Below are 10,743 nucleotides of genomic sequence, written 5' to 3'. Positions count from 1 at the left end.
TATGTGCTGCTGAATCATTCATTTATGGGTGTTTTCCCCTCCTTTCTTACACAGAAATGGAACTGGGAGACAGATTGAGATCAATAGAGCCTCAACAGTGAACAGTTAACTACCATTTCTCTGTCCATTAGGAATACAACAGACAGAAGCTGTATACTGAATTTGAAGCCTCAGGAAAAAACACAGTTATCTATATTTGATATAGCCCATTCATAGGCACTCGTGGTTCTTTGATCATGCATGTTAACGTTTTCACCATCCAGTCTAGCACTCTTTAAGAGGAGATATTTTTCAATGGGTTACCCACAGTTTAGTTGTGGATGGCCATTGACCTTAGTAGGCACCATGGTAAAATTAAAACCAGAATCTGGGGAACTACAAAGCAACCTCTGAGATACAAAAAGCAAGATGAGCAAATCAGATCTCTCACAATCTCCAGGGTATTATTGATACATAGTGGGCCTGTGTACACAGTGGGCCTGTGATACATAGTGGGCCTGTGGAGTTGACTAATTAGCTGCACAGTAAATGTCTTGGCATTTACATGTGCACCCCTGTTAGGCTGGAGTAAACTAATTTACTCCACAACAGGCTAGTACTTGTATTTACAAGTACTATCCTGCTGCAAAATAAAAACTCAGCAGCAGCACATGTGTAGATGCTGGAGGGGTTGGCTGAGGCACAAGAGTGCTTCAGTGTGGGGACTGCCTGCTGGCTAGCCCTGCACTGAAGCTTCTTTGCAGGGCTGGCCCACAATTTTTTGAGGCCCCCTGCAAGGCATAGCTTTGGGGCCCCCTGACATGAAGAAGGCATTGGTGGCGGGGTGTGGGGTAGTGAGCACAGAGGCAGATTAAGGTGTACTGGGGCCCTGGGCAAGCACAACATTGGAGGCCTCTACACCCCATGGGAGCTGGGCTTTGGGGGGAGGGGGCGCTTGTCCTTCTAGTGCTGACAGGAGAGGCTGGGTGGACCCAGCTGGGCTGGGGGGCACATGCCCACCTATTCTCCCTGCTCTCCGCCCTCACTACAGTGAAGTATACACACACACAGCAGACAAGGTTCTTTGGGTAAATCTGATATCTTTTATTAAATCAACTAAATAGTTGGAAACAATTTTCAGGCAAGCTTTCAGGTTTAAAAACCCTTGGTCAGGCTGAGGAAACTTCTGCAGTTGGTGTGCACTTTTCCTGGATGGAATGAATAGTAAAAAAGCCAGAGGCTTCTTTTCAGTCAGTGAAAAAGTAAATTGCAGTCAGTGCGTGAGAGAATAAGTGGGTAAGAGTCGGTGGGTTTTGTGGAATCAATCCTTAAACTGCTTGTTACCCAAAGCGTAAATTGTGTCCAAGACACTAGAGACTTTCTACAAAAACTTTAAAAAAACATAGACCACCTTCCCAGAAACACCCTCCTAACCACCATGGATGTTACCAGCTTATATACCAACATCCCATACCAGGACAGCATCCAAGCCTGCCTTACATACCTACAAGGGCAAGATGACAACTCTGAGTACATACCCAAAGATATTACTGACCTTATACGCTTCATTCGCACACACAACAATTTCACTTTTAATAACCAACACTTCCTCTAGACCACGGACACAGCTATGGGCACCAAAATGGCCCCACAATATGCCAACCTTTTAATGAGCCACCTGGAAGAAGACTTTCTCAAAGACTGTACCATCAGACCATTGCTATTAAGATATATCAATGACATCTTCATCATTTGGACTGAAAACCTGCAATCGCTGATTGAGTTCCATCAGAAATTCAGCAATTATCACCCCTCCATATGACTATCTTTTGAGTACACATGGTCCACCATCTCCCTTTTAGATAAGATGATCAGCATCCAGAATGGTAAACTACAGACCACGTTAGACAAGAAACCCACAGACCAACATACGTATCTGCACAGAACCAGCAATCACCTTTGCTGTAGTATAGAAGGAAACCCCCACAAATCGCACACTGCTGGTTATGACATATCGCCCCTCCCTCAAACCTATACGGAAAATTCTCAAACAATTGCAACCCATACTCGAAGCAGACCCAATTATTAAAGAGATCTGTCCAGCCTAGCCTTTAAACAAACACTGAACCTCACTAACCTCATCACCAGAAGCAAACTTCCTGCAGCCCAGAACACACTGAATGGATCCAGACCATGCCATGAAAAGAAATGCAAACCCGGCCAACATATCTCCACCACCCCCACAATAACTATACCCCACAACAGAGACATCAGCATTCCCAAGTCTTACAGCTGCACCTCCAGAAATGTAATATATCTCATCCAATGCATCAAATGCCCTGATGGAAAATACGTAGGAGAGACCAAACAACAACTGCTCACCAGAATGAATGCACACCAGAAATCTATCAAGGACAAGAATACCCAACTTGTGGACACATTTCTCACAAGAAAAGCACTCTTTCTCCAATCTCTCAGCACTAATCCTCAAAGAGAATTCACAAAACACTTTTCACACATGAGCCTATGAATTTCACTTCATCAACCTCCGGGACACAAAAAATCATGGACTAAACGTAGAAGAAATACAAAAATCTAGAACTGTTGGTTTCAAAATTATATCTCTTATTAGACCAACTGGGAAATCACAAGAAAAGTGTCCTGTTCTGGAAGCTTTCAGGCTGAAAGGCCCTTCATCATCAGGCTCTGGGAAAAGTATCAATGGTAAAAAGTCCCCTATGTAGAAAAGGAACTTCATTTTTGCACAGAGGGAGCTGGGGATGGAAAGCTGTCCCTCTGGGTCCAGCTTTTTCTTGTGATTTCCCAGTTGGTCTAATAAAAGGTATCATTTTGGAGCAAGCAGCTCTAGATTTTTGTATTTCTTCTTGTCTCAGATCAACATGGATACCTAGTACATCCCTGAAACATGGAAGATGCTGAATTTTAGCCGGTTTTGGATTTTAACTTAATTTCAGAACAAGAAAGATTTCTTTAACCTCCCCCCTGCCTGCCGTCTGACACATCCAGGGAAGGAATTTTACATAATCTACATAACAAAGAGCAACTCAGCACTACTCTCAAAGACACTCCCACGGACTCATAGGGACAGTTTTCCATCTCCAGCCCCCTCTGTGCAAAAATGAAGTTTATTTCCTACCTTTGGGGACTTTTTACCATCTATACTTTTCCCAGAGCCTGATGAAGGGCCTTTGAGCCTGGAAGGTTACAGAAAAGGATCATTTTCTTGTGATTTCCCAGTTGGTTTAATAGAAGATATCATTTTGGAACCAACAGTTCTAGATTTTTGTATTTCTTCTCATCTCAGACCAACATGGATACCAAGTACATCCTTGGACTAAACATAGACATTGGAGTTGACACATTATAACCTGCTTGACATCTGATTCCCCAGGTACCTCTCCACTATTTACCTGCAATGTTCATTCCTCTGCCCCACCACCCTCCCAGCCTGTCTCTTACTCACTGACTCCTCAATTTACATCTTCAATGACTGGCTTTCTTGAATGTAGATGAGCCTCTGGCTTGTTTACTATTCATTCCATCTAGGAAGAGCACACACCAACTGCAGATGCTTCCTCAGCCTGACCCAAAGTTTTTAAACCCAAAAGCTTGCTAAGAAAAATGTTTCTAACTATTTATTTGGTCTAATAAAAGGTATCACACACACACAGATCCCCACTTCCCCACACAGACAGCCCTCCAATCTCTCCCCCTACCCCCTGCAGAGGCCTGTGGCTCAATCTCATTCCCCACCCATTACACTCATGTGCAGGGAGCTGCTGCTTGGCTGTCCTGAGCAGCCCCGCATATGCAGAGGGCCAGGCTAAGCTGAGCCCAGTGGGAAGTGCTGTGCCGTGTCTCTGTGGGCAGGCAGTGGCCCTGGGAGGGGTAGCTCAGTTGTAGGGGGTGGGTGGGCTAACACGAATGTTGGTGGGCTCTAGAGCCATGGCCCACAAAGGCACAATGTGGTGTAGCACTCCTGGCCCAGTCAGCTCAGCACCAACTGCCTTCCAGGTAAGGCAGGGCTCTTCCAGTGCCCCTCAGCTCCCTCCCCTCAGGTACAGCATCACCTAGCCTGCAGGGGTGCCATGGCTCTTCAGGCAAGACCCTAGCCCTGCCCCCCAACCCCATTGGTGGAGGGGCCCTGTTTCCAGCTGCCAGGGAAGCAACCATGAAAGGTGCAGTTTTAAACTTGGCGCCAAAAACGGGCACCGAGTTTAAAACCACAGCTTTCACTTCCGTGCTGGTGAGGATCCTGGGGCCATGAATTGGAAGGGGCCCCTGGGCATGTGCCCAGTTTGCTTGTGCATTAACATGGGCTGATGAAGCTGGCAGTGGTAGTGGCAGCGGGGGGAGGAGGGTGTGGCAAGCAGCTGGCCGCACAGGTTCCCTTGGCTGTGGGGCCTCCTGCAGCCACAGATTTAGCAGGCATGGACCAGCCCTGCTTCCTCATGCCCCAGCTAGTCCCTCTGCAACATGCTGAGTGGAGAGGGAGCAGCCCCAGGCTGGTAGACTGATCCCTGGGGCCCCATGCCAGATGAGGTTGCTCCATGTGTTGCACATGAATAAACTCCAGAGCTTATTGTTCCAGAGTTAATTGTTCCTGGGTGCATGTTCAAACAGTGCATCTGGGAGCAATAAACTCTGGAGCAATAATATCCAGAGTTTATTCATGTGCAGTAATAGCATGTGTAGACATGCCCAGTATTTCTCTCAGCTATAGAGCTAGTCCCTTCAGAAGAGAGTTAAATCACATGGATGGGGTGAGGTGAGGATATAATACTGATACGTCCTCTATTATATGTGCCCAATAGGTGCACTGGAATTCAGCTTCAAGGAATGTCAAAGTGTCACTTTGCAAGAAAAGTACACTCTTATGAGCAAGAAGATGCACATAAGTGAGGATGAAAATTGGCTTATTGTGAACTAGGTGCTGTGTGTCTTGCAATTACTATGATTACAGTAGCAAAGAAAGGTATTATGGTACCGTTTTCTTAGGGGCTCTTATGAACATGTTCTTAGAGGCAGTTCTTGCCCAAATAGCTTACATCTAAACAGAAACAAGAAGTAGTAGCATCCTCATTTTACAGATAGGCAGCTGACACACAGAAAGTTTAACAGACTCAAAGGGAAGCCTGTGGCAGAACCAATACTAGAACCCAGCTGTCCTGAATATTTGTCTAATGTTTTAATGACAAGATAATCCTCAGAAAACATCACAAAACACAGTAAAAGCTGTTTATGCTATCAATTTTTAAAGCATCTACATTCACAATGAAATCTGCTTAACTACTAATGGCACTGCAGGGACCTGGAAGTGATGGCTTACCCAGCCTGAGGAATTTCCATGTCATGTATCAGAGAAGGGTTCCTCATAGGAAACATTTATTTTATATTTAAACATTAATTATATAGTGTTCAGTATACTATAACTATACTGTAGTACAGTTAACACCATTATGCAATTTGGACAAAACACATTTTTCTAATTGAAAAAGTTGTGGGTTTTTTGGTTTGTTTGTTGGGGGGTTTTTTTACTAGATTTGATTCAAAATTTGCTGTTGTTTCAAGTGAAGTTGTTCATACAGAATGATGAAAGATTCAGGGCCAGGATTTTTAGTCATGAGGACTAAACTTTGGCTCTCCATATTTCAGATTATAACAAGATAATCAAATTTTCATAGAGCCAAAGATTCATAGTCTGATTTCCTGCATCATACGGTCCATATAATTCTACATAGTGGCTACATCTACACAAGACATTGACTGTGCAGTAGCCCATGACTACTGTTCAGTAGTGTTGCATGGCAGGAGGCGTGACTTGATGCTACTGTGCAGTAGTCATGAGCTACTGTGCAGTCCTCATCATGAAAAAGCCATTCTTCAGCACAACTGCACAGCAACTGGTTACTGTGCAGTCATAGAATCACAGAATGATAAAAACTTAGGGTAGGACGTGACCTCAGGAGGTCATCTTGTCCAGCCTGCTGCTCATAGCCAGACCATCCCCAACTAGATCACTCCAGCCCATGTTTGTCGAGTCAGGTCTTAAACTCCTCCAAAGATGGAGATTCCACCGACTCTCTAGGTAACTCATTCAAGTGCTTCACCACCCTCCTAGTGAGAAAGTGTTTTTCCTAATATCCAACATAAACCTCCCTTGTTGCATCTTGAGACTATTCATCCTTGTTTTGTCTTCTGGAAATTAATATGCTCCGGCAACCTCGCACATAATGTGCATCAACATCGGTGTGCATTTCCATGCTGGCAAACTGGCAGCGGGGCACTTTGAAATAAAACACATCTGATGAGCTGTAGTTTCAAAGCACCCCACTGCCATTTTTTCAGTGCGGGGATGTGCAACGATGCTGATACATGTGATGCATGGGGTCTTTTAATTAGTGCAGCTAGCTAAATAAAAGTGCATGGTGCCTCATCTCAGCACATGTAAAATGCCCATTGCTACAATGTAAAATGCTCCTTGTTCACAATCTGAATGGCTATTTGGGGCTTCATGGGCCTGACTGTCTACTGTCTTGTAACTTTTGGTGTCATTTGGACTTGGGCTGGGGGCATAAAATATTAATCAGAATAGTGTCATATCACTGCAGCTGTGCACAAGTGTAAATGACTGCACAAGTATTAGGGTTGTAGAGAATAGGACTCTTAGGGTATGTCCACCCTGATGTATAGTAGGGTCAAACTTGAGGCCATCAACAAGCAGCTGGAGCCATGTGAGCTGACATTTCTAGTCTACATCAGACCTTGAAGACCACAAAAAAGTTGGCCATATTGTGCTTATTTCTTGAACTCTGCACTAAGATCCCTTCTGGGGATTAGTTTTTGCACTACTTATCAGTCCTTCCTGGCTTTTTTCTATTTACAATCAGTAAAGAGAGGAAGCTGAGTGCAAAAGGGATGGAAGTCAGGAACAAGGAATTGTTGAATTGCTGCCAATAGACCTCTTGTGTACAAAACATACAATGAACAGGAAGGTGAAAAGAACACTGCAGGGAGGAGCAAGGGGGGAAGTGAATATGGTTGACCTCAAGCACAGAGGTTCAATAGAGCTCCAAGAGGTGCAGCTGTGCTGCTGCTGGGGCTGACTTGAGGGATGAACAGCAATGGGTATGGGCTTTAGGGTGATGTGAAGGTCAACTGTAACTCTCAGCATAGATATAGCCTTTATGTACATTAATCTTATCATTTATGTACACAAATGGCATAATGCAGGGCCATATAGGTGCAAAGTACCAAATCCAGTGCCCTATGAAGTCATTAGAAATACTCAGGGGCTTCAAGTTAAGCATATGCTTAAATACCTTCTAGAATCAGGACCTTTAGTGGGGTTTAGGCTTTTCCTGAAGTGTTATTTTGAACATGGATTTTTTTTGTGAACCAGGGCCTTACTCCACAAATAATATTTTTCTACAAATATGTAACAGTTTCCTCTCCCTTCCCTTCGCACCCTCCCCCTACTCCTCACAGTCAATCTACAACTGACTTGGTAGTTTTTAATTTGGAGTTTCTACTAGCTTCTACTAGCTTTCTACTAGTTTCTACAACCCCCACCACCCCCGCAAAAAAAAAGCCCCCCCAGCCCCTGCAAGGAAAAGGCACTACATTTAGTGCCAGATCCCTCCAGCCTTGCTATGTTACCCTGTAGCCACTGGGGGGAGCTCCAGCCTCTGGCCCCAGCTGTGAGCACTTGGCAGTCCTATTTAAAACACAACCTCTCACTATGATCTCTGGGCCCCCAGTTCCAGTGCTCAGATGAGCAGCATGGCACAACACAGAAGCAGCATGTAGCAGCTCTGTTTGTGCCCCCTTTGCATCCCTGTGCTATGGCTGCCCCAGCCTCTCGTGGTGAGGAACAGGGTTCCCCAATCCTGTGGGCTGGCTTGTTTATCCTGCTACATTCACTGTTGCCCAGCCCTCAGCCATCTTGTTCTGCAAAGCTCCCCCCCACACAGCTACCACCTGCAGCACACCCTCCCAGGGCCCCTGCCATTGCACAGCTGCTGCCACTGGTGATGCCAAGGGGCTCCAGAAGGCCACTGCTGGGGCTGCCATTGCCCTCTTGGCCCTCCAGGCTGCTACCCTAGGGCCTGCTTTGCCACCCAGCACTGGTGACAGAGCCTGGTGCAACAGGATTGGGACAATGAGCAGTGAGCCAATGCCTTTTGGATGACCCAAGCCATCTTCATAGACCTGCTCCACTAGCTCTGGCCCCACCTGGAATAGCAGGATACTGGCATGCACCCGGTCCTCTCCCTGGCATCCACCTGGCCCTGGCACTGCTCAAGCTGGCTACATCCTCCAGCCTTCAGTAGGTGGAATACCTGTTCAGCATGGGCAAGGCCACTGCCTGGGAGGCCATTCTGGAGGTGTGCAGTGCCTCCATGTCGACATTATTCTCCATGTCTGTGACCCCCAGGTGGGGGAGGCAGGGTTCTATGCACTGGGGTTCCCCCTGTATATCAGGGCCCTGGATGACACCCCCATCCCTGTCACCTGCCTGCTCCACTAAGACTGCCCCTATTATAGCCACAGGGGGTTCCACTCTGTGGTCCTGCAGGCAATCAATCACCAGGGGGCCTTCATCCACATGAGCTCTGGCTGGGCAGGCAATGCGCATGATGCCCATGTGTTCAGGAACTCTGGACTGGCTGCACTGATGAAGACTGGAAGTGGAGGACCTACAGCTGGGCACCATCATCATTCCACCCCACTCATCAGGGACTCTGTGTACCTGTTCCTGCCCTGGCTGATGAGGCCCTACACTGGGTACTTGGACCCCCATCAGGCTGACTTCAATTGGTGCCTCAGCCAGATCTGTACCCTTGTTGAGGGTGCAGGCCAGGGTCTCTTGTGGGTGGGAGGTGTTGGAAGACCTTCTCCCAGGCCCAGGTGGGGGCCTGCTATGGGGAAGTGGGCAGGTACTGGGGCCCTGTGGGGCCAGGTCTAGGACCAGGGCAAGGGGCTGGGCATTGGGGGCATGCATGCAACTGCCAGGCCCAGGACAGTGTCCAGGGTCCAGTGGTCATTGTCTATGGCCTCCACTGCCTGGGCCTGGATAGCAATTTGCTGCCTAAGCAGCTGGAGGTGCTCCCACTTCAGGGCCAGGAGCTTGGCCCAGAACTCCTGCCCCACCCAGTTCTGTGTGTCCTCCCAGGTGATATCCTTCTCCTACCAGGCCTGAACCTGCACCTCCCATTCCTCAACCACATTCACCAGCCACTGGAGGAGGAGGGTCTAATCTTGTGTGTGCTGATGGTGCATCCAGTACATGTGGAGGGCTCCAGCAGTGTGTGGTGGTGACCTGGACCCTATATCCTTGCTGGGACTAGTGGCCTCTCCCCACCCATGTCCAGATGCTGGCACTGCAGAGGCAAGAGACATAAGCCTTTTGTGAGAGTTTGCAACATTTCAGAGATAGATGCTCTGCACTAGGGGCCATGTGCTGCTCAGCCTCAGAACTGGGGTCAACTGCACATGGGTGCCAAGGGAACATGGTAAGTCTGGCTGAGCAGGCCTGGGCCCAGGTGGCTGCCAGCTGAATCCCCCATCTGTGCATGCTACCCTGGGGCCAGCAGGCTGCTGGATGCAGGCAGCCTGTCTCCCCCTCCCCGCTTGCCAGGGTAGGACAGGCCAGGCTGCTGGCAGTACCTGGTGCTATGGCTCCAGACCCCACTCCTCCTCTTCTCCCCTTGCAGGACAACTGCTCTGCTACACTGCTGCCCAGCCCACGGCACCTGAGCTAGGGGTGCACAGGGCTCCTGGACAACTGGAGCAAGGGGCTAGCCATGCCCCATCCCTCCCTGGTGCAGGCCTCTTCAGGGAGGCACCCAGGGGCCAGCTCTCCCCCATGCTATTGTTGAGCACTGTGTGTGTCCCACCACTGCCTGGGTGATACTTGTGGCAGTGCTACATGTTCCTGTCCCCCAAAATCAAGTAGGACATTGCCACTGGGATCAACACCTTCCTTGGGGTGTGAGAGGGCCCATGCCCACCCAGCTGTGGGAACATGGACTGCTTAATAAAGTTTTAAACTGTGTCCTGCCTCTCTGCATGCTGTGGGGGGAGGACGTGGGGCCAGGTGGATTGTGGGCAGGTCTAGCATGGAGGTGGGGCATGGGCCTGGACCAGGGGCAGGGGCAGTGGCTGACAGGGCATTCCCCCCCAGTATGGGACTTACTGTGTGTCCAGGGCTGGTATGGCTGGTGGCTCAATGCAGGCCTCCCTGTCAGTGATGGCATCCAGCTGTGCCAGGTGTCTGTGGCCCATGTTGTGCAGCAGACCGGTGCCCAGCCAGGCCCCCTCCACCCCAAGGAAGGAGCGAGTGCTGCTGATGACCAGTGGTGTCACTGCTGGCCAATCTTCATGGTGGGTTCTGGGGCTACACAGCGGTTGAGGCAGCTGCTGGCCAGGGCTCCTTGAGCTGCTAGTGGATATAGCAGCTGGGAGGGTGGGTGAGGTGGGATGCTGTGTGCCCAAGGGCCCCTCCTCCAGTGATGTGTCACCAGAGGGGTTAGGTTGGGGCAGGGCCTCAGGTAGGCCACCCCTGCTGGTGAAAGCTGCAGGATTGTGGTCTGGGTCCCAGGGCACTAAAATCTGGGTTAGCTGCCGCATAAAGGGCATGGTCTTGCGGGCATGACTGGACCAAAGTTGGTTGTGGACACCCACTGTCCTTGCAAGGCCTTGACCTTTATGCTGCACTGCTACAGTGACCAGGAGTGCCCA

The sequence above is a fragment of the Alligator sinensis genome, unplaced genomic scaffold (genome assembly GCF_000455745.1).
Source record: "Alligator sinensis unplaced genomic scaffold, ASM45574v1 scaffold62_1, whole genome shotgun sequence".
Classification (NCBI taxonomy): Eukaryota; Metazoa; Chordata; order Crocodylia; family Alligatoridae; genus Alligator; species Alligator sinensis.
Note: the sequence above shows the minus strand (reverse complement) of the source record.